We start from the raw sequence: 23,229 nt of genomic DNA, 5'->3' as shown, positions 1-23,229 counted from the left end.
GCTGTTTTTGCTTTTTTTCAGTCAAAAATGCTAAAGTCCACTTTGAACCCAATTTTCTTACCCAAATGAGGTGAAACCCCTTTCAGTCACTCAATATATCATGCAAGACACACTCATGCAGCCATCTTATGGTTTTGGTCTCAAATTAATGTTTTGGCACTATTTGGGTAGGATGTCTAGCCATTTCAGTCTATCTGGCCTTATCTTGTCAAGATATGGCCAAATTTCCACTTTCCAATTGAAATTAGGGTAAACCCTACCTTCTGAACACACTGGTCAACTCAAAATCCCAAAATTCCTCCCAGATTGGCCTGTAGACATCCTACGCGTAGGATGTCTCCTGGCTTAAAATTAAAGTTTTTTCTGACAGGAATGCTCCTGATGCTCTGTAGATGTATCAGAAACACTCACAGCAACTTTTGGACCCCAATTAGGCTTTCAACCACACTTTTGCGTCTTTTACAAACTTGTAATGATTCTACCAAGCAAGTGTACATGCATGAAATTCTCTAGATCTAAATCATGATGTCCTACTTACTCTACTCCTACCTATCATGAAAAAATGGTGATAATGGTGTTTTTGGTTGCTTTTTGGCCTCTCCGCACTCTCAAGCTCTTCTCTCACCGCTTCCACCACTCCAACTCCTACTCTAGAACTTGACTACTACCTAAAACTACTCTAGAACTCGACTACTACCTAAAACTACCTAAGTCTACCTCCTCTACCTAAGTCGAAGGATCTAGGCCAGACACACGCTTCCTAGACTCCCTCTAAGACCTAGAGAGTCCTCCACCCTCTGATCCTATCTAAATGTGAAGCGAGACTCTTGGCAAGCCAAAAATACCAATCCTCAAGGATTAGTCTCGTTCACCTACCTAAGGTTTTCGTCCCCGGTAGGGGCGCCAATGTTGGACGGATACGTCGCGACGGACGTCAGCACAGCGAGAACTCACCTAACAAGTAATGTCAGCTAAGGACGAAGCTCGACCTACAGGTGTGTGGAAGGAAGCATAAGGTGTCAACCTACAGTCGACCGACTCCTAACTAATTCCTAAAGAGGTCTCTACCAATTGTCTAAGTCACAGCCTTTAAGAGTACAAAAGAGGAAACTTCCTACAACACTTGCTAGAGCCGAACACCCATCAAACACTTTCGAAACACCATAGAACTTGAAGGAGACCCTACTATAGGCCGCTCTCCCTAAAGTCTATGAACCAAAATCACGACCCAAAACACCCGGTGCAAAAACACGTAGGATGTCTGGCCAAAATCTGCAGGTCTTCGTTTCTGAAATCTGAAGTGCCTAATGTGTAGTTCTACTCAATGTGAACGAGTGGATATGCTACAATGCGAAATCAAATAACGTATGCTCACCCAAACAACCGATGAAGCTCGTAGGAGGAGCTCCAAAAGCCGGACCGTACGCGTGCAATGTTGGTATCGACGCGTAGCTCTAGTTGGGGGCAACACGCTGCACTTCTCCGCACTCGAATCCGACCACCGTAGCACACGTAGCGTCAAGACGAAGCTCTCACTCTCTCTCTCTCGTACACAGTACGCTCACTCACACACTTCAAACACGTTTTTTAAAATGACAAAAGGCTTTTGCATTAAGGTCAAAAAGTGGTATATATACCTTACAACTTCTCAAACGCTAAAGTTCCAAAATCAACCATCTACTCAATCTAGCTATCAAAACTGGGATACAATCTGAAAACTTCTGTAAGTCCCAATATTTACAAGGTGAAAAATCGGGTTTTCCTCAATGAATGAATAATTACAAAAATAATAGTCCGCCGACTAGTTAAATGCCGTGGGGTGTGTCCAGCTTCTAACACAAAGGTTCAATTGTTAGGTCATGTGGTATCACAAAACGGGATTGAAGCAGACCCTGAGAAGGTGAAAGCGTTGATTCTTATGGAGCCCCCTACCAGTGCAACAAAATTGGCTTCTTTCGTGCATAAGTTAAAGTATTTATCCCGCTTTTTTTGGATGCTGTCTCAATATGTCTACCCTCTTCAGAAAAGGGCTCAATAGGTGCATGGGTTTCAGTGGGATGAGGAAGCTCAAGAGGCCTTTGATAACGTGAAAGGTATTCTATGTCAATTGCCTACGGTGTGTCCTCCTAATCATGAGGATGATTTTTATATTTCTATGATGGTGGGATCGGTGGCTATCGGAGCAATATTGCTACAAAAGGTAGGCAGGAGTTATAAGCCTATTTATTTCGAAAGCAGGGTTATTACTCCAGGTGAAGCTACTTATACAGAGGCAAAACAATGGGTTATGGCTTTGGTCTTTGCTTGCAGAAAGTTCAAAGTATATTTGGTTGTCCGGAAGTTTTATGTGTTAACTGCTAACAATCTTTTGCCTGAAGTGGTGCTACACTTGAAGCCAGGGAAGCGAATCATGAAGTGGGTGATTGAGCTTCAAGATTTTGAGTTTGAGTTCAAAATGGATCACACTCGACGGTCTCATTTGGCGGATATTCTAGTCAACAAGGAGGTTGACTTGCCAATTTATCCAAGGGTGGTGCAAGAGGAGGATAAGGAGGAACCTGACTTGCAAGGGGCTTTCACGATGTGGTTTGATGGTGCTTATAGACGAGCAACACAGAAAGCAGGTGGAGGTGTGGTTATTCAGGATCCACACGGCACAATCATTTTTTCCAAAGCTTACGACTTGGAGGATGTGCATACCAACAATGAAGCAGAATATCTTACCTTACACCTGGGGCTCAGGCAGTGCATTGACTTTGGTAATTCAAGGTTGGTTGTAAAGGGTGATACTCTACTGGTTATCAAACAATTTTTGGGCCAATGGCAGGTAAAGAGGGATTCTCTCAAGAATTGGTTTTTTTCCATAAAGAAGCTGTTGAAGTTTTTTGAAGCAGTACAATTCAAACATGTGCGGAGAGAACACAACCAGGAAGCAGATCGTTTGGCTAGCAGTCGTGTTCAGATTCAAGTGTCGAGTTTGTATGTGGGGCCAGCCACTCCTGCCTGTGCATGTGCATCTAGGGGTTCTCAAATGTCTATGGCGCATTGGTAAAACTCATCAAGATATTTTGCAGGATAGAATTACAAGTCTTGAAACTTTGAAGATGGATCATGAAGCAGCGGTGGATTTTTATGTGAAGCAACGGGAAAGGAGGGTAGCAAAGTTCAACCAACATTTGCCAGCTAAGCAGATTGAGAAGGGCGATCTAGTGATGAAGTACGAGAGTTATCTTGACTTCACCTTTCAGAAGAAGTTCAAGAAAAAGTGGACGGGGCCTTACAAGGTTCATCAGGTTTTTCCAAATGGTACATATGCACTAGTCAGGTTGGATGGTCGGTTTCTTAAACACAGGATAAATGGTCTTCGTCTCAAGCTCTACTTCGAAAGGGAGTTAGTGCCACCGGTGCATCAGATTCTTATGCAGGGGGTGGGGCAACCCGCTTGAAGGTTTGATAATAGGGTGCAATAAAACATTGTACATATGGTTTGCGTTTTCTCATAGTGTTTGCCAGGTTTTATAGTTTATAGTGAAATAAAGCTTCTATGTGGTTGAGCATGAATGCTCAACAGGGGGGTGGGCAATGATGGTGCAGCCAAAGTGTGTCAACTCTAGAAGGTGGCATGGGCAGTTGTATACAAGCAATCAGAAGCATGGCAAAGGACTGGAGCAGCCAGGAAGGTCACGGGATAGCAAGTAGCAGCGGAAGTGTATGCATGATGCGGCTTATAGGCCAAGAAAGGCTCCATAATGTGCTAATTGGGGTAGCAGGTGAAGGAGATGTAGGGTGCAGCTTTTGGGTCCAGAAATGAAGAGCTTGAAGAGTTGAAGGAACAGGTCCAGACGGCTCATCAAACCGAGTTGCAGAGCCCAAGTTATTGAAGGTTAAAGTTTTAGTGGTTTGCAGATTCTTGCCGGACACAGGGCAGCTGGGTACAGGTGGTCCAAGTGGAGCTTGAGGTTTGGATGTGTAGAGCTCAATTCATGGAGCCTACCCGTCTTTTCGGGATTGTGAATCGGATTTTTATTTTCTTTTTTTCGATTGGGTGAATCCCGGAGCCACACTTTGCCAGCATGGTCAAATGGGTACAGGTGGTCCAAGTGGAGCTTGAGGTTTGGATGTGTAGAGCTCAATTCATGGAGCCTACCCGTCTTTTCGGATTGTGAATCGGAGCCACATTTTGCAAGATATGGTCATTTGAAGTTTTCTCGGGGGCCGGGTCTGAGCCCACTTGACCGCATTGGAGTACGTTCCATCTGGCATCTTCTGAGCCTCGAAGAGGTTCTAGAGCAGAGCATACACCATATGGAGCTAGCAGGAAGTGACTACACGCCAAACGGAGTCTGGAGCAAGGAGTTACAACAGTCAGGAGCTGGGGTGCCTTTCTCCAAGGTTGGTCGCAGATGATTTTTTCCATTTTTGAAGCCCTTGGTTCGAGGATGGCAAGAAGTCAAAGTGCAGATACAGAGAAGGCGGTTGTAGTCGGCAAAGTGGGGTTTTAGTAGGTTGTTGCGGCTCGACAATAGGAGATGGAAGCAGTACATGGGAGCCAGACAAAGTTAGGCCAAAAGGTTTTTGTGCTTTAAAAAAAAATAAAGGTACCTTTTTGAAATTCAAAAGGCTTGAAGCCTCCTGGGCCGCCACGTGGCGCTTGATCATCCCATATGCGCTGTGAACCGGAGGACCGCCGGGGTATATTAGCTAGGGTGTGGCCCCTCCACTAGTACACAAGGAGAAGGGAGAGGGGAGCTCTCTTTGGCGCAGCTATGGCGTCCACGTGCATGGCGCTGTTGTGGCGTGTCCGGCGGCGGTTTTGAGCGGCGAGCCGGTGAGGATGGGTGGCGCCCTACGCCCCGCGTGGGTGTGAACCCGATGATGAAGTGGCAGGCCCTTGCTAGAGGCGGGTCCCGCGGCTCTCAAAGGCCGAAAGTTTTGAGGAAAAGGGATGGGGCAATAGCGATATCGCTATTGGCTTCCCCCCTCAGGTAAGAGATGAGCCCCACAACAGAGACCGAGAGAGAGAATCGGAGGCATCCAAATAGTATAAATCAAAGCTAAAGCCGGCCAAATTGAGGACCAAGTGGACAAAGCCAGATGCAAGACCAAAAGGGGGGAGATCCGGCCGGCCAAGGTGGAAGGTGCAAAGGGCAAGTGTGCACACCATGTACATGTTTCCAAAAGCAAACTAGGCCAAGTGTTAACAATGCAATAAAATACTAAAAGAAGCTCTAGGTGAAGGCCACGGCAAGAGAAACTCACCCTTTTTTTCTTTTTTTAGGCCTCTTAGAGGTACCCTATAAAAGGTTGTATATGTGAAAATTTAGGGGCTTTTTTGCTGGTGTGAGTAAGTGAGAGCTTGAAGCTTGTGTGATGCCAAGCTTTCCATTGAAGCTGCATACATTAATTGTACTACCCTCTATGCAATAGTACCAACCATTTTGCCCAATCTTGTGTGTTGCTTCTCCCCAACCCCCTCCTTTTCTCTTGCTCTTCGCGTATTGGTCATAGCTTGCAGAGGGTTTGCTTGCAGCTTGAAGGGTGCCATCAAGAGAGCAGATTAGGAGTGTTTTTGGAAGTCGGAATGGGTGAGTTAAGCAATGTGGGTGCATTTGTGTTGTGGGTGTTCTTGTGCAAGGGGTGAGGTAATTGCTTTGTATGATAAAGTGGAGTTGATAGTGCAAATTAGCCAATTTGAAGGTGTTTTTTGAGAGTTTAGGGGTGCTGTGGAATCCCTGGGCTATAGAGATGCAAGTAGTTTGTGTGCTGGGTGTGTTCCCATTTCCCCCTTTCCAACGTCAGATGAGCCAGAACATTCTAGGGAGGAAACGGAAAATTAGAACAGTGATTTGGAACTCAAAGGGCCGTCTTGGGATTACGTTGAAGAATCAACCAAGAGAAAAGGCGGCGGGACTAACTGGTTACTCCCTGATGACCAAGATCAAGGAATGGAATCTAGGCTCTAAAGACAACCCTAGAATGATCAAAGTTAACAAACATCTCAACCCAAAAATGAAGGAGAAAGCACTCAAAATGTTCCAGCATTACAAAGATGTTTTTGCCTGGGAACAAACTGATCTGAAAGGGGTGGGTCCAGAGGTCTGCCAGCATAGGATACCACTGAAGCCAGGTGCGAGGCCAGTAATACTGCAACGGTACCTAATGAATCCCAATTATGCTAAGAAGGTCAAGGAAGAGATTGACAACCTTCTCAAAGCTGGGTCCATCACTGAAGTAGCGAGTAGTAGCGATTGGTTGTTTCCTATTGTAGTTGTTCCCAAAAAGAATGGGAAGTTGAGAGTATGTGTGGATTATAGGAAACTCAATGCTCAAACCATCAAGGATCCATTTCCATTGCCTTTCACAGATATGTTGCTTGATGGGATTGCTGGGTATGAGATGTACAGTTTTATGGATGGATATAGTGGCTATAACCAATTAAAAATTGCTCCTGAGGACCGGGGGAAGACCACTTTCATTACAGAGTGGGGACCATTTATGTATTTGGTAATGCCATTTGGCCTATGCAATGCACCAGCCACTTTTCAGTGATGTATGATGGAGATATTCAATAAGTTTCTTCATCGGTTCCTCGCCTTATTTATGGACGATTTCACTGTATATCATCTAAGGAACAACATTTACTATTCCTGGCAATGGTTTTTAAGCGCTGTCAGGAGAAGCGGATTTATCTAAATCCAAATAAATATGTTTTCCTAGTTTGGAAAGGATAGCTAGTGGGACATGTAGTATGCGGCCATGGAATAGAAATGGCCAAGAACAAGATCCAGTGTGTTCAGCAGGCCAAGGCGCCCAGGAATGCATTTGAGTTAAGTTATTTCTTGGGATGTATTAACTTTTACAGAATATTTGTGCATAAATTTGCCTCCCAAGCTTTACCATTATATGAGCTCACAAAGAAAACCAGCAAGTTCAATTGGAGTGCTGAGTGTGAGGAAAGTTTTCCAAAACTTAAAAAGTGCCATTATCAGTAAACCAGTCCTTAGACAACCAAATTGGGATGTTATCTTCCGTGTATATGTGGCTGCTTCGGGGCTGGCAATGGGGGCGATACTAGCCGAGCCAGATGGAAGGATTGACTATCCTGTCTACTTCGCCAGTTTGTAGATTCAGTCAGGCTGAACAAGGTTATGCATCCACTAAACGAGAAGCTCTAGGATGGTTTTTAGTGCTACAAAATTCAGGCATTATTTGCTAAGCAAATTGTTTCATTTTTATGTGGATCATTAGTTTCTCTTATTCTTGATTAATAAAGTCATTATTCAAGTCAGGCTAATACCGTGGATGATGTTCCTTATGGAATTTGAATTTCGGATTTTCCATAAACATGGCAAGAACCAGTGTGGCATTGATTTTCTCTCGAGGAGTACGGAGAGCTATACTCAATTATTTCAGCTGGAAGCGGTAGAATCACTTGATCCTAAATTATATGAAGTATATCAGTTCCTTTCTCAAGGTGGTTTCCCAGATGACTGGAAGCAAAACCAAAAGAAGACTCTGGTCATCAAAAGCTTAAAGTTCACCATCATTGGGGTCTCACTCTACAGATTAGGTGTTGATGGTATTCTTCACCGATATGTGCGTATGGAGGGGAGAATGCAATTTATCTCAGAGGCGCATAATGGAGAAGTTGGTGGACACTTTTCTATTGATGTTACTTAAAAGAAGATTTTGCAGGTTGGTTTATGGTGGCAAACACTGATATTTGATGTAGGAGCTTTTGCAAAACTTGTGAGATATGCCAAAGAATGGGTAGACCCACAGATGCAGACATGACTCCCTTAACACCAGTACAACCACTGGGTGTTTTCATGAAATGGGGTTTGGATTTTATGGGAACTTTCAAGAAGGTTATTTCCAGGAAGAATAGGTATATAGTGATGGCTACCTGCTATGTAACCAAGTGGGTAGAAGCGAAGGCTCTTCCTGACAACATAGCCAAATCCACTGCAAGACTTTTATTTGAGAATATTGTCTGTCACTATGGATGTCCTGTGGAGATTGTGTCGGACCAAGGGACACACTTCATCAATGACACTATGGAGATCCTAGATGCAATGGACAGGCCAAAAGCACTAACAAGACCATTAACACTATTCTCACTAGATTGTGCAGAAAAAGCCAGACCAGTGGGATTTAACGCTTCAGACTGCTTTATGGGCATAGAGGACAGCTTATAAGGTCACTACAGAATTAACACCATTCAGAATGGTATATGGCACTGAAGTTGTTGTCCCTATGGAGTTTGTTATTCCAAGTCTTAGAATGGCTGTAGAATATGGGTTAGATTTTAATCACAATCTTAAGAAGCGACTGGAGGATCTTACCCAGTTAGATGAACTGAGGCAATGGGTTATGCTGGAACAGGAGATTGTTCAGCAAAGAAGGAAACAATGGCATGACTGAAGGATTAAGGTCCGGGAGTTTCAGAAAGGGGATCTAGTACTCTTATATCATTCCAGATTGGGTCCTAAGAAGCCAAATCTCAAGATAGTCTGGGCAAGACCATTTGAAGTGGACTGGGTTTTCTCCAATTGCACGCTAAGACTAAAAGACATATCTAGATTACTGCTGCCAAGGGTGTATAATGGAGCTAAAATCAAGCTCTACTATTCAGAAGCTAGAGAGCCTTGCCAGAAACAGGGTACTAAGGATCTGGGCCCTGAAGACCAAGAAATTCCAGAATCAGCTATCTTGGGGCTTTTTCATGTCCAGAGAGTTCCAGTTCCAGAACCAGTTTTAGACCAAGTACCAGTGCGACCAAGCCAGACTTATACCAGGACAAGAACAGTGCAGACAAAGTTATCGTTTTTTAGGGGACGAATGGTCAGATGGAATATCAGTGGTTATCATTTCAATGACGGGTGAAAGTCTTGTCCAATGCATGTCTGCCATTCCAGTTGCGGTGCACAAAAGTCTAGGAACGGTAAGTGGTGGAGCTTTTATGGTGCGAACGCGTATAACGAGTAGGCGTTTTTCCTTGCAAATCCCCTACGCGATGATTACCTCCTATTGTCCACTCACCGTCGCCGAGCTCTGAAGTATCTTCGCTGCAGCCGCAAACTTCATCCTCTCAGGAGAATGTGGATTTTTGTCTGACTTTGCCAGCCATCAAGTAAGTCATCTTCTTCTTCACCTGCTTCATCATCTTCACAGTGCATGGGTAGGAGAAAACTGTCAGAAAAGATGCAGGACACTATCGACGAAACCCAAGCTCTTATTACTTCTATAAAGGCAACTCTTCCACTCATCCCGCACAAAAAAATTCAGTGGTATGTGTTTACTGAGCAAGATAAGGCTCTACTTCAATTGTGGGACTTGCATGTGGTTCTGCAAGTCACAAGGATTGAGTTTGACATAGCCATCATAAGGCAAGTCTTGGACTCTTTCAATGGTGAAGATGGCAGTGCTGTGATTTATGGCAAGAAAGTGTATGTCACACCAGAAAGCATTGCTTTTGCATTCCGGCAGATCAGTGCAAATTTGAAGGAGGATGATGCTACTAAGAGGAAAAGAAAAGCCAGTGCGCAAGGGATTCCAGTTGGACGACTGGAAGCTTCTGTTGCCTATCAATTTGTGGCTGAAGCTGTGAGTCTGAAGAATAACCTGACATATGTGTCAGAGAAATTTTTTTCCATGTTTTTAGCAAAAAGACTAGATTCCAAAGTCTCTATCAACCTCTGCCAGATATTGTTTCACAATGTGCTTCAGCAAACTGCCAAGCTGAAATCTCAAAGTGTATTCAAGGCTTGGTATGTTTGGCAGTTTCTATACTGGGCAACTGCTCCAGACACCCATGATCAGGTGAGAATGGCTTGGAGTCAGAAGCCGTTTCCACTATCCAAAAATATCGACTTGTCATCGGATGAAGAAGAGCCAGAAAGTCAGTCAACTACTACTGGACTCAAAAGGAAGGCTAAACAAGATGAACTTGGTAGTTCAAAGAAGCCAAGGATGACACTGACTAATAGCAGTGCTCTCTTGAAGTAGCTGGAAAGTCAAGTCAAAATAGTGTCTATTGAAAGGACTCCAATTAGCTAGACTGAACAACAGATTGACCAGACCACTGGTGGAATCAACCAGTCAGCAGGTCAGATTTCAATAACCACCAGTACTGGCCAAGATCAAACAGAAAAGGCTAGTCCTGAGCAATCAGCAGACCAGGTTGATAAGGGCAAAGGCCCAGCTTTTCCAAATCCACTTGTCCAAGTCTCCATCCCATACAGTGGAGAAGCCCTGCACTTGACCAAGAAAGACAGGTCACAGCAGCTGCAAACTCATCCACTCAAGGGACGTCTCCTATTGCAAAAATATGATTATGTTCCATTACCTTATATGGCTCCTGTCACAGTCTATGAGCCAACTGATTCTGACCCAACAATAGTTAATGATGGTTGTTCAGTACTCATTCAGTCATCATGGAATACTATCGTCAATTGTATGGGACAATTGCTGGATGCTGCAAGGTTAGAAGATGAACTAATTAAGGTAAAAACTAAATTGAGGGATGCTGAGGATCAGATTGAAAAGCTGGAGCAAGGGAGAGAAGCTCAAAACTTGCACCACACTCTCTTTGAGGCTCACTCAGATAGGACCATTCAGCAGTTACAAAGTAAGCTACCCAAGGTAGAGTCTGAGATGTAGACCATGCGGGAAGAAAAGACTGAAGCACAACGAGCTGCTGATAGGTTCAAAACCATGCTGAGAAAGAAGCGAGTTAAGTTCAACTCTTTACTGATCCACCACAATGCTCTGAAGACCACATTAATAGAAAGATATATCTATAATAATTTGGCCGAGATCTTGAATCCAATAGGCAATGTTGTTTTCGACATGGATAACTTGAAGTCTCTTATGGAGACGATGCAGAGTGATTTGCATGATAAAGTTACTGAATATAATAGTGCTCTGACAAATCAAGTTATCCTTAACTACATTGAACAACAGACTACCATTGAAGAAGATGAGGATAAGGAAGAAGAAGCAGAGAAGGAGGAGGATGAACCAGACGAAGGGCATAATGATGATGATGATGATGCCTCTCCTCCATCTCCACGTCCAGGACATGGTACTGGTGGTACAGGTCCAACTAGAGGAAATCACTCACAGCAGGCAGACCAACCAAACCAGCATGAAGGGCAGCGGTCGAGCAATCAGCACCTAGAAGAGCAACAACCCAGCAACACTGACCGGCACACCAGTCACAACATAGCAATGATGTTAAAGGGAAATGAAAAGCTGTGACTGAGGGACCAATAGGTGAGGAGCAACATTCATTACAGGTCGTCACGCTAAATAAGAGATTGAGATATCAGTAGACTCCTATAACCAGGCGGTATCTAGAGGATGATGATCTTATTTTTGATCTGGAACGCTTTCAAAGATTGTTTGTTGCAGCCAGGGAAATGATTGAGCATTAGAAATCAGCTGCTTTCCATGATCAAGAGGCCTGCCAATTACCTACGCATCCCAGCACAATACAGCGATTAGAAAGGGTGCCTGAATGGATACTAATTGCTCAAGAGAGAGTAACCAATCCACATTGGCAACGGCAGTCTACTGCAGATTGTCACTCTCTGGCTATGGAATTATAGCTTCTGCTGGGAAACAAGCCAACATATAAATGCATGAAGATGTCAAGAATCAATTGAAAGAGGTCTTAGTGCAAATGCAGATTGCTAGGGGAGTTCTGGATCAAAGGGTGCGGACCATTCTTGAAGACCAGACTGCCACCAGCAAGGGACCTCAAACTCGAATGTCAGTGAGAGAACAGGAAACTGCTCTCCGGTGACTATTTCAACTGGTTAGAGTAACCAAAAAAATGATACAACAAGAGAACCAGGCTATCCATAACTTCTTAGAATTTGTGCCTGATTCCCCAGTTCTCTTGTATGCTTTACCGGCAAGAGAGGCAGAGTTGCAAAGATTTTTTCCAGCACTTTACCCTTAATATCTAGAACCAGTCGATCGGCTCACATATTTCAAGATTATTGATGATCTTCGGGATTGATATGAGCGATCGACTGTGGAATGGAAAACTTGGCAAACATAGTTCAATGACGCTCTCCAACTGAATGATCTCCAGGAGCTGAAAGAGGAGGTCAGAGGATCAAACTGTGTATATGCCAATGGAAAATTCAGATCAAAGGCCTCACTAAGATCACCAACTGTTTGGCGAAGCAACAAGCGGCCATTGCTAGAAGGACCATACTTTTCAGAGAAACCATTGTAAAATTCTTTTGTAAAGAAGCATCTCTAAGCCGGGAAATTGTCAAAGGATGTATGATTATTCATATGGGAGAAATTGTATATTAGAGAGCCAGTTAGAGGTTTGGGAGCTTATGGCTGGACAAGCCATTTTGTGAAGACTTAATCTATAAAGGTCATTTTTTTTGTAAGTTTGAGGATGATCTTTTAATGGAGAACTGAGAAGGCAGCGTACGTTTGAGAGCTCCTTCTTGTTCAAACTTGTAATCTTCGCCATTGCGGCTACGGTAATCCAAATTCAGATTTGATTATTGCATTGTGTTCCTCTCCTCTTGCTCTTTCATTCAAGTGTAATCATTCAAGATTCGGTGTAGGTTTTCAACTACGAGTTTGAGGCCTTCAATCGCTGTTTTGAGTGTCTACATGCATGTTTTATGTTGTTTTGACGCTAGGAGGGGCTTTGAGGACCCTAAAACGACCCATTAGGATCACCTATTTGCTGTTTTTGCTGACTTTGCGACGAACGATCGCGATCATTGTACCTTTCCAGAATGCTGTGACAGTGATAGGATATATTCCTGATAGTCCCTTGTAGCTTCCCTTCAAGTTTCATGCGATTTTGATATGATTTGCATAGTAAACGGGTGTGATGACTGAAGAATGGTGTAGGAGTACATAGGCAGATTACTTGATTTACTAGGATTGACACCCTAGTGAGTTCCCATGCCTCATCCATGTCACTTCCCCTGTATTGATAAATATGTTGATGCTCGACAACTATGCTATGGACGTCCGTCGCGGTGACCCACAAACATTGGCGCCGCTGTCGGGGAATACACCTTAGGTGATGAGTGAGTGCACAATTAGACTCCTTAAAAAAGATCAATCCACAAATCCATTTTACACCTTAGTTAGGCTACTAGACGAGGGTTTAGAGCTTAGTGGAGTCTAGAGCCATTGGACCGGCTAGATCCTCTCTTAGGAGATTTAGGGAGCTATGAGTGAGTGTGTTAAAGCATTTTTTCTCTTCAATTTCTCTAATTTGATTGAGTACTGAAATCTCACCCGAAATCCATCGTGTTTGTTTTGTTTGATACATTTTCTTATGTTTTTTCATTTCTGTACTTAGGAGTAGGATAAGTAAATGACATTCCAGACAGATTTGGGAAAAAGTCTGAGCCGAGAAACCAGAAAACCATAACTTTGGCCAAAAAAGCCATAAGACTTTGAAATTCTGAAAATCTGACCAAACAGGATTGATATTGATTCAAATCACAAAGTGGTAGCACAAAACACTAGGAAACACTTGTCAGAGGGAGCAAACAAAATTTCATCAGATTTGGCCCAAGTACTACGATCACGATCTGTGTACCTCAATGTGAGATTTGGACAAGATTTGACATGTGCCTTCCTGATAAGATCCTAAACAACTTTGTCAAAAGTAACCACACTCAAAAACATCAAAAATCAAGGAAATCAGGCCACTTGGGTAAAACTGGTCGAACTTACCCAGACTCAAAAACATCAAAAATCAAGGAAATCAGGCCACTTGGGTAAAACTAGCCAAACAGACCCAGAAAGTGCAAAATGTTGGCTTTTGGGGATCCAAATGCAAAAGACTTTGGGGATAGCCTTAAAACATCAGTGTCTACAAGCATGCCAAATTTGGTTTGATTTGGGCTCAGAAGTACGATCGCGATCGGTGTACCTCAGTGTCAGATTTGGACAAGATTTCATCTGTGGGATCCCCAGGTGTATACAAACATCAAAGTCTAAAGGACCTAGAGCCAAAAACCTCAAAATACCTGTCAAACCATCTGAACACAGATCCAAGTCAAAAATTGCTAAACTGGCTTAGAAATTGACTTTCAGTAGACCAAAACACATCAAAACTGAGAACGAACCATACAGAGGGATAGGCTATACACAGGACAACCCTAGGTATCTCTCAATTCCCAAATCAAACATCAAAATCCAGTCAAACTGATAAATTTGGGAAAACAGACACTTCCAACCAAGAAACGGTAAAAACTTGACCTTTTTGAGTCCAAATACAAAAGTGTCTGGCAGGTAGTCTTAAAATAGCCTAGTGAACAAGCTGGTGAAGTTTCATCTAATTTGGGCTTAGAACTACGATCGTAATCGGTGTACCTCTGGCCCAGATCCAGCTCATTTTTTACTTGCTCATAGACCTAGATTATACAAGATACCAGGAGTTTTCAAAACTCAAATTGGACATACTGTCAATAATCTGCAAGCAAAATTGTGTTGAGATCATTTTGAAGTGTTGAATCTGCTGACAGTTGGAATGATACAGTGATCTCATAGCCATCCAGCGTATTCATTTGCAGAGACCGATCAAGTAACAACCCATGTAGTTGCAAGAATTGGAAGATCTTTCCATCTCCAGGTAAGAGGTTTCGATTCAGTCAGTAAATCCCACTTTCTTCATGTTTTTGAGATCGGGAAAACAAATCAACACCAGACACCTAAATTTAGCGGATCAAACGAGTGTTGCATCAATGGAGAAGAGTTTAAACCAAGGGATAGTGCGACCGTTAGAGCCGATCCTTGAAGAAGTCATCTTCGCCACTTCTTCAGAGAGATCTTCCGAGTATTTCACAGAAAACTTGGGACGAATAAAACTAAAACGGAAGAGAAAACATGGCAGCACGACAATGAGACCCCTCGGCCACACTAAAGCTATTGTTCATCAAGTATCAATATGACAACAAGCAAGGTGCCAAGATATACAAAGATGGTATGGACCGCTATTGTGTGAAAATAGAAGAGAGACCAAGTGAGTTCAGGGACTTAGTGCATGTCAGCTATAGTGGAGACAAGTACCGAGATGACGAGGGTATCATGTACTTGGTAGTCTTGAATCCTAACATTGTAGACAAGTGGGGATTGATGGGCACAAAAGCCAAAATAGACGAGGAACATGAGGAAAAGGAACCAACAATGAGCTTACCGAATGCGAGATTAAGGCGACAAAACAAAGCATTGAGAATCAACATGAATAATGTCTACTTGGGGTTATACAAGTATAATAATGGAGAGCAAGATCTCTATTATAGATGCGAGGAACCCTACGTCGGGGAGATGACTGAGCGGAAAAGACTTTATGTCTTCACCTACACAGAGGGAGCGGAAACGAAAATTGCAACATACGACAAGTATGGAAGACGATATGCAACAATCGATAAAAAATAATTGGAAGGATATACGTATTTTTGGGGACCACTTCATCAGTATTATGTCACTCCAAGCCCACTAAGACCAGCACCTACAATTGTCATGCCAAAATCGTTGACCACAGGTGGAGGGTGGGCTCATGTAGCTGATTCTTTCAGTCAACTCATTATTCAATGCCAAGCCCCATGGGAACGTTACATTCCAGAGAATCAATGGCTACGAATCGAGGTAGTGTTGTTCCTATCTCTACACATACGGCTGTAGGTCCGACAATTGCAGCCACCCCATCACATTTAGCACCTAGTAGTAGATTTGGGGTGGGGGAGCCAACGAGAGCAACCTACAACCTCCATGATGTACGAGAACGATTAAGTTGAGACACGGGAGCAATGAGATTGACCGCTGACCATGGACGGATCAGGCCATCCCAAGTAGCAAAGTGCATGCCAAAGAAGTATAGTGGATCGGGGGATCCATATGCCCATGTATCGCTCTTCAAGAAAGTCTTAAGAGCAGAACAGATCACTGATTTCCACACTCAATATGAGGGATTCAGGCTGACCTTGGAAGGGACGGCCTTAACCTGGTTTCAACCTTTAAACCCTGAAACTTGTCCGAATATTGAACATGTATTGTGCGAGTTCACAGAAGAATTCTCAAAACGAGGTATAAAGCATAATACTGTATCGCAGATATACGCTTTTAAACAAAGGGCGAATGAAAAAGTGAAGGAAGCAACCTTGAGATTCAAGCAATACATTGAGAGGTGCCCGAGGAGAGAATTACCGCAGGACAAGAGATTGTCTATGCTCTTCGTTGAAGGACTTAGGAATGAAACTTTGAAAAAGGACCTTCGCTTGAAAGCCTCTAGCATGTTTCAACAGGTTACAAGGGAAGGGTTATATCTTGTAGATAACTGCAAAGCATATGGGGAAGTGTCAGAGGATACTGATTTAGTAACCAGTGGCTCTTCATCGATTAAAAGCGAACCCTCTACCAAGAAAGATGCCCAGGCATCCTTGATGCCGACAGCTGATTTGATAGAGGAGGTAACAAAGAGAATGCAGCAACATATGAGATCAAATTCGGTGTCGAGACAGTCTCAGACGAGGAAGTGTGACACATGTGGGGGGGATCATCCGACGTCGTGGTGCCCAAAACAACCGAAAGCACCAGTTTTGAATGGACGAGTACTGAAATGGTGCGCCATAGAACAAAAATGGATGAATCATAGCAAGGAAGAGTGTTTTTATAACAAAAACTATGTGAGGGAAAGACCGTATGGGCCTCCAGTAGGACCATCCCAACCACCTCCTCCAAGATATCAAGTTGGACCAAATATGAATCTAATAGCAGGAACAGACAGACCTTAACCTGTGTTGGGTCAACAACCTCCATTACCACAGGAGAATAGGGCCATGATTAGGTATGCTCAACCTTGTGAAGCATCAACAGGAACAAATAGTACACTTCAAGTTTCTTATTATGAGGAACCGAATGAGCCTTACGCAACAGAACCTGAATCACAAATGTACGCAGACGAAGCATATCAACCATGGGGAAATAACGAGGGTATGGCACCACCAACGTATGTAGCACAACCTTCGAGAGATCAATATTTGGTAGACGAAAGAACATTAATGTTCATTTCGAACCAGAATTACAAACCAAGAGGATATCCTAATAGAGCAAGACAACCTATGGGACCACCTCCTCAAAATCAACCACCAATTGGACATTGCTATAGCTGTGGAAGTACGGATCATTGGGAGAGTAACTGCCCTTTCAAAGGCGAAAGAGTGAAAATTTTTGGGTTTTGCGACGGATGTGGTGTGAATCACATATTGCCAGATTTCCTAAAAAATTCGGATAGCAAGGGAAAAGTGACTATGAATATTGTGGGGGTAATACCAAGTGCAAGAAGAGGATCGGAAACCGATCCCATGATCCAGATCAATGCGATAACAAGAGCCCAAGCCAAGGACTTAAGGAAAAACGAGTCCGTGGAGGAAAAGGTCGAGTTGCCGATACCCACAGAACACGAGAGTTTATATGTGAGAACCCATCAAAAATCCTGGAAGGCGAAACGAGACAGGATAAAAACAAGAAGATTGAACAGCCAAATTGCCATGCAAAACGAATTGCAAAAAATGAAAGGAGCAACTCAAACAAGAGAGAGAGAGAGTAGAACTGTTGAGGATAACAACAAGCCTAGGAAAGCGTCCTCAGGGGGATCAGTCTTGGTTGACAAAGTGCTAGAGCCGTTAGATGCTCTATTACAAGCGTACAAAGCAAGGCTAAAAACAAACCAAACTTTAGAGCAAAGATGGTTAACTTATCCTCAACCAGAAGTGGAAACGAAGTGTTTGGAAATGTGTAAATACCTCATTGAAACAGCCCAGGCGTTGATGGAACCTAAGATGGTTAAAACCCTAGAACAAGAAGTGTTGATTCACAAAGAGCAAGAAAAACTAAAAATCGATGAACCAAAATAAGTAAACGAACCCAAGCCTGAAACGATATTGTCACTGCATCATCGAGTGGTGCCAAACACGACTGATGATGCTAAGTCAATGACGATAATGCCAATTCCAGAAGTTGAAGAACAATGGCCCCAACACTTATGGGAAACCATTAGAAACAGAAATAACGGAAGCGCGATGTTACAGCCTACTCCTTCTTGAGATTAACCGGGATAACGGATTTTATCCAGCCGATATACAATCACTGTATGGGGATGCGGGAACGGAGGTTTCGGTGGAAAGCGAAGCCCAATCCTTGAAAACCCTGCCTTCATTTATAGGTGAACATGAGGCACAATCGGAAATAAGATTAGTTCCATCCCAGACGAGAACTATTCCACATATGGTTGACTCAAAAAGTCTTCAAGAGATGCTGTCGACACCTATAACATGCACAATCACGCTGTCCGAACTCTTGAGAGTCAGACCACACTTATGGAAAGACATGGGGAAATATTTAAAGCAAAAAGGAGTAAAGATTCCTCTTCCGAAAAACCCTACGGGAGAAGAAAACAAACAGGAAAGTCAACCCAAAGCCCAACTAGTGCCCATAAATAAGGTCGGAGATTACTGTGAAGGTGAGGAGGGGAATGCAACCCTACCTGTTGAATATCAGGATATAAAAACGATAGCCATCCTAGATAGTGGAGCAGGAGTGGCGATTGCTACCAAGAAAATCTGGGAGAAGTGGGGCCGTCCATCTCTCTCAGGAAACGAGAATGAAACTGCAACTCGCAGATGGGTATGTAGAGAGACCATTGGGAATCCTGGACCAAATAGTTGTAACTTCATGTGGAATTAACTATGAGCACACCTTTGTTGTGGTGGATTTTGGGAAAAAGAACAACTTCGACATTACCTTGGGACGACCTTTTATGCGTCAACTCAAAATGATACAAGATTAGGGGTACGACCAAATCTACCTAAGGCACGAAGAGCTAATAACAAAGATCAACATGAAGGATCACAGCTATAAAGACGTTGCAAAAACAACAGTGCAAGAATTTAATTCAACCACTGTAAATGAAAAAGAAATACCTGCATGGATGCAAACGAAAGAGCATGTCTGGATGTGTGGAGCATCTAATTGTGGAGAAATAATCAAGGAGGAATGCGTTTTGGAAAGATCCGTAGAAGATGAAGCTTATTTCCCAAAACCTTTTTCGGAACATTTATTTGAGCCATTCGGGTGGACTCAAATATTGTCAACCTTGGACATATGTGTTAAGAATGTACACCTATGAAATTTTGTGACGAAGAAGGATACGACCTAGTAACGTTGCAAATGGCTAGCGTCATCCTTGAGTCAGGATCGGAGAGCGAGGAACAAGAAGAACCTCCACGTGAGACCGAGTGTAAAAGAATAATTGATGAGATATCTATAGTGAATGATAGGAATCGAACAGAGGAGGAATTCACGGATTCACTATGCTGTGACCTTCCATCACTGGACGATGAAATCCAACTGATAGAGGCTGATGATGAAAGATCAAGCGCATCAGATACGAATAACAGGTCGAGACAGGACAGGTTTTATGAGTTTCATAACCAAAAACCTAGTCGACGGGAGAGGTATAAAAACCTAGTCGGACAGGAGCGGTATAAATCCAAGAGAACTAGAAAATCAAGGGCGAATAAGCATAATCCGATGCCTCTTGTCAATGATAGAACGGGATATCTAAAGGTTGTCAAAGCTGAGGATTGTGTCAAAGACGAGGTCACTGGCCGGTTTATCAAAACTAAACCGCGAAAAAACAACAAGAAGAACAGACACGAGAAGCAAATGACTAAGTCGCAGAAAGGGGGGAAAACAAAGTCTGGAATGACCAAAACAGAGAGGAAAAAAGAGTACAATAAGCTCAAGCAAACCCTCAGAGACATATGGACGACTGACTTTGAAACAAATGAGGACACAAATTCTGACAAGATGGATTCACTGTCCCATTATAAAAGATATACCATACAAGATAGGAAAAGCATAGTGCAACAACCAATGAGAGAATTGAAGGAACCGGGTACATCGTACGACGGTCCTGAAAAAGCCAAACGAATAGATCTAGCGGGGCCAGGAGAAGATCCAAAACTTGCATATATTGCCACAGATCTTACTGAAGAAGAGGAAAAGCTTTTGGTAGCTACTCTTAAACAGTATAGAGATGTGTTTGCATGGTCATACAAAGATCTTAAGGGGGTGGATCCAAGTATCTGTCAACACACAATACCCCTTAAGAACGACATCAAACCCAGCAGACAACGTCCCTATACTTACAATAAAACGTTTGCGAAAAAGATCAAGGAGGAGATAGATAAACTTAAGGAGGCAGAGTTTATTTACGAAATTGAGCACACCGATTGGGTTTCACCGATTGTGGTGGTCCCGAAGAAAAACGGAAAGTTAAGAGTGTGAGTCAATCTCAAGAAAGTAAACGCGGCTACAATTCGGGACAACTATCCCCTACCCATTACTAATCATGTAATAGAAAGGGTGGCAGGCAAAGAGGCTTATAGCTTCTTAGATGGATTTTCGGGTTACAACTAACTCGCAATAAAGCCAGAGAATCAACACAAAATGGCTTTTGCAACCGAATGGGGTATTTTTGCATTCCGGGTAATGGATTTTCGCTTAACAAATGCACCAGCCACATTTCAAAGGCTGATGGGTCATGCTTTTAAAGAATATCTAAGACAGCTCTTAGAAATTTACATGGACGATCTGTGTGTTCACTCTCTTGTAAGATTGGAGCACATAGAGCACTTGACCAAGGTGTTGAAAAATGCAGACTGTATCGGATTTGCCTGAATCCAGAGAAAAGTGTCTTCATGGTAAGACAGGGCAAAATATTGGGACATATAGTTTCCAGAAACGGTATTTCGACAGACATGGAGAAGATCAGCGTCATTGTTGATCTACCACGACTAGTAAAGGTGAAAGAGGTACAGGAATTTATGGGCCATTGTGGATATTATCGTAGATTTATCTACTCATACGCTATAATTGCAAAACCACTTTACGCGCTGATAACTAAATTTGAGTGGACAGAGGAGTGCGAGGAATCTTTTCAAACTTTAAATCAGAGGTTAATTTCCGCTCCAATTTTGAAGGCTCCGGATTGGCAAAGGATATTTCACATCCACGTAGATGCATCAGCATATGCAATAGGATGCATACTTACACAACCTGGAGAGAACAACATGGATTTTCCAATAAGTTACTCCAGTAGACAACTGAACAATGTAGAGAAGAATTACACGACAATGGAGAGGGAGGGATTGGGTATGGTCTATGCGGTAAAAAAGTTTAGACACTACTTACTTTCCAATAAATTTGTATTCTTCGTTGATCACCAAGCACTGTTGTACTTAGTAAACAAACCTTGCAGTACGGGGAGAATTGTTCGATGGTTCATCATACTGCTTGAGTTTGACTTCACGGTAGTAGTCAAAAAAGGAACTACACACCAAAGAGCGGATCATTTATCTAGAATGATGCATGGAGAAAACCCTGTAGGAGTTGATGATGATTTGCCATATGCATATCTTTTCAACATAGAAATGGTTCCAAGATGGAGTGAGGATGTAATTCGTTTGCTGACTATCGGGTCATTGAATGTGATAAGACAACCATCTACCATTGCAGCATCCAGATCATTGGTAATGTTGGCAGGCAGGCTATACAAACAAGGATCGGATCAAATCCTTAGGCTTTGTGTTAAATCGAGTGAATGGGAATTGTACCTAAACCAAGCTCACGTAAAAACAACGTGGATTCAAAATGGGCATGCACAGATGTATCAGATATTGATGAGAATGGGTGTGTATTGGCCAAAAATGCTGCATAGTGTTCATATGCATGTCAAATCTTGCGCTAAATGCACGCTTCAAAAGCCAATAGAGCACGCGACTCTATTCATATTATCTATGGCACCCCGATGGAGTAACTACATTGTGAAATACCTCACTACCAAGATATTTCCTGAAGGGATGAGTAGATCACGAATCAAAACGATCAGGAAAGAGGCAGAAAACTATGTACTGATTGAGGACACTCTTTACAAGAGGGGAAAAGACAATCAATTGCGAATGTGTGCGACTGAAGACGAATACATTCCTATATTAGATCAAGCACACGGTGGACAAGCTGATGGACATTTCTCAGCTGACAAAACGGCCAAAGAAATTGTTATTGCAAGCATATGGTGGCCTACACTATTCATGGACGCTGAAGAGTTTGTAAAACGATGTGACGATTGCTAGAAAACAAAAATTCCTAGAGCACGAGATGATATGCCCTTAAGAACAATGATGGGGACAAGAGAGTTTGCGAAATGGGGAATAGATTTTGTAGGACCGATAGTGCCTCTGGGATATAAAACACATGCTCAATACATTATTGTGGCAACAGATTATCTAACAAAATGGGTGGAAGCCAAAGCGACAACCAGAAATGATGCAAAAACGACAGCACAGTTTTTGTATGAGAACATCTTCACCCGATATGGCTTACCAATTGAGCTAGTGAGCGATAGAGGAACCCACTTCATCAATGAAGTGATCGAATTCCTATTGGATGAATTCATGGTAATTCACAAGAAATCCGCTCCCTACCACCCACAAGCAAACGGCCAAGCCAAAAGTACGAATAAGATTTTGGTGACAATTCTCACCAAAATTGTTGGCGAATCGAGAGCTGACTAGAATCAAAAGTTGCATTCAGCTCTATGGACATATAGAGTAACTTACAAAACATCGATCGGAACGACTCCGTTCAACATGGTTTATGGAATTCAAGCGATTTTGCCACTTGAATTCCTTATCCCCACACTTCGAGTCGCTAAACAATTAGAATGGACGAGCCATGAATTATCCAATCAGGTAGATGTCCTGGAAAAATTGGATGAAACTAGATTGAGAGCCGTTGCATCAATCTACACGCAAAAACAAAACATGAAATCATTCTTTGATCAACATGTTATCAGCAAGGAATTTGCTACTGGAGATTACGTCTTAATGTATACCCTGAAACAACATTCCCGGAAACTCAAAAAGCGAGGAAATGGACCCTATGTGATTCATGACAAATCATCTAGCGGTGCCATCAAACTTGCGACATTAGAGGGAGAGGAAATGCCTAACTGGATTAGTGGTTGCAGACTAAAGAAATACAACATACCACTCACCACAGAGATGCTTGCCAAAATACACGCTGTGAAGGAGCGCAAGAACAAAGCAAAGGAAACAAAATCTCAAGCGCAGGAGGAGGCCAAAATCAGGATTTTAAAACGAA

General features: G+C 42.8%; 1 pseudogene; it reads right to left on the bottom strand.

The window, feature by feature from the left end:
* Positions 1-4,916: 4,916 nt before the first annotated feature.
* Positions 4,917-5,397, bottom strand: LOC147448795 (uncharacterized; annotated as a pseudogene).
* Positions 5,398-23,229: the final 17,832 nt, after the last annotated feature.

This window comes from Adiantum capillus-veneris, chromosome 10 (assembly GCF_014529385.1).
Source record: "Adiantum capillus-veneris isolate H3 chromosome 10, ASM1452938v2, whole genome shotgun sequence".
Classification (NCBI taxonomy): Eukaryota; Viridiplantae; Streptophyta; class Polypodiopsida; order Polypodiales; family Pteridaceae; genus Adiantum; species Adiantum capillus-veneris.
The sequence above is the reverse complement of the archived record's forward strand: the minus strand, read 5'-3'. Positions and strand labels throughout refer to the sequence as shown.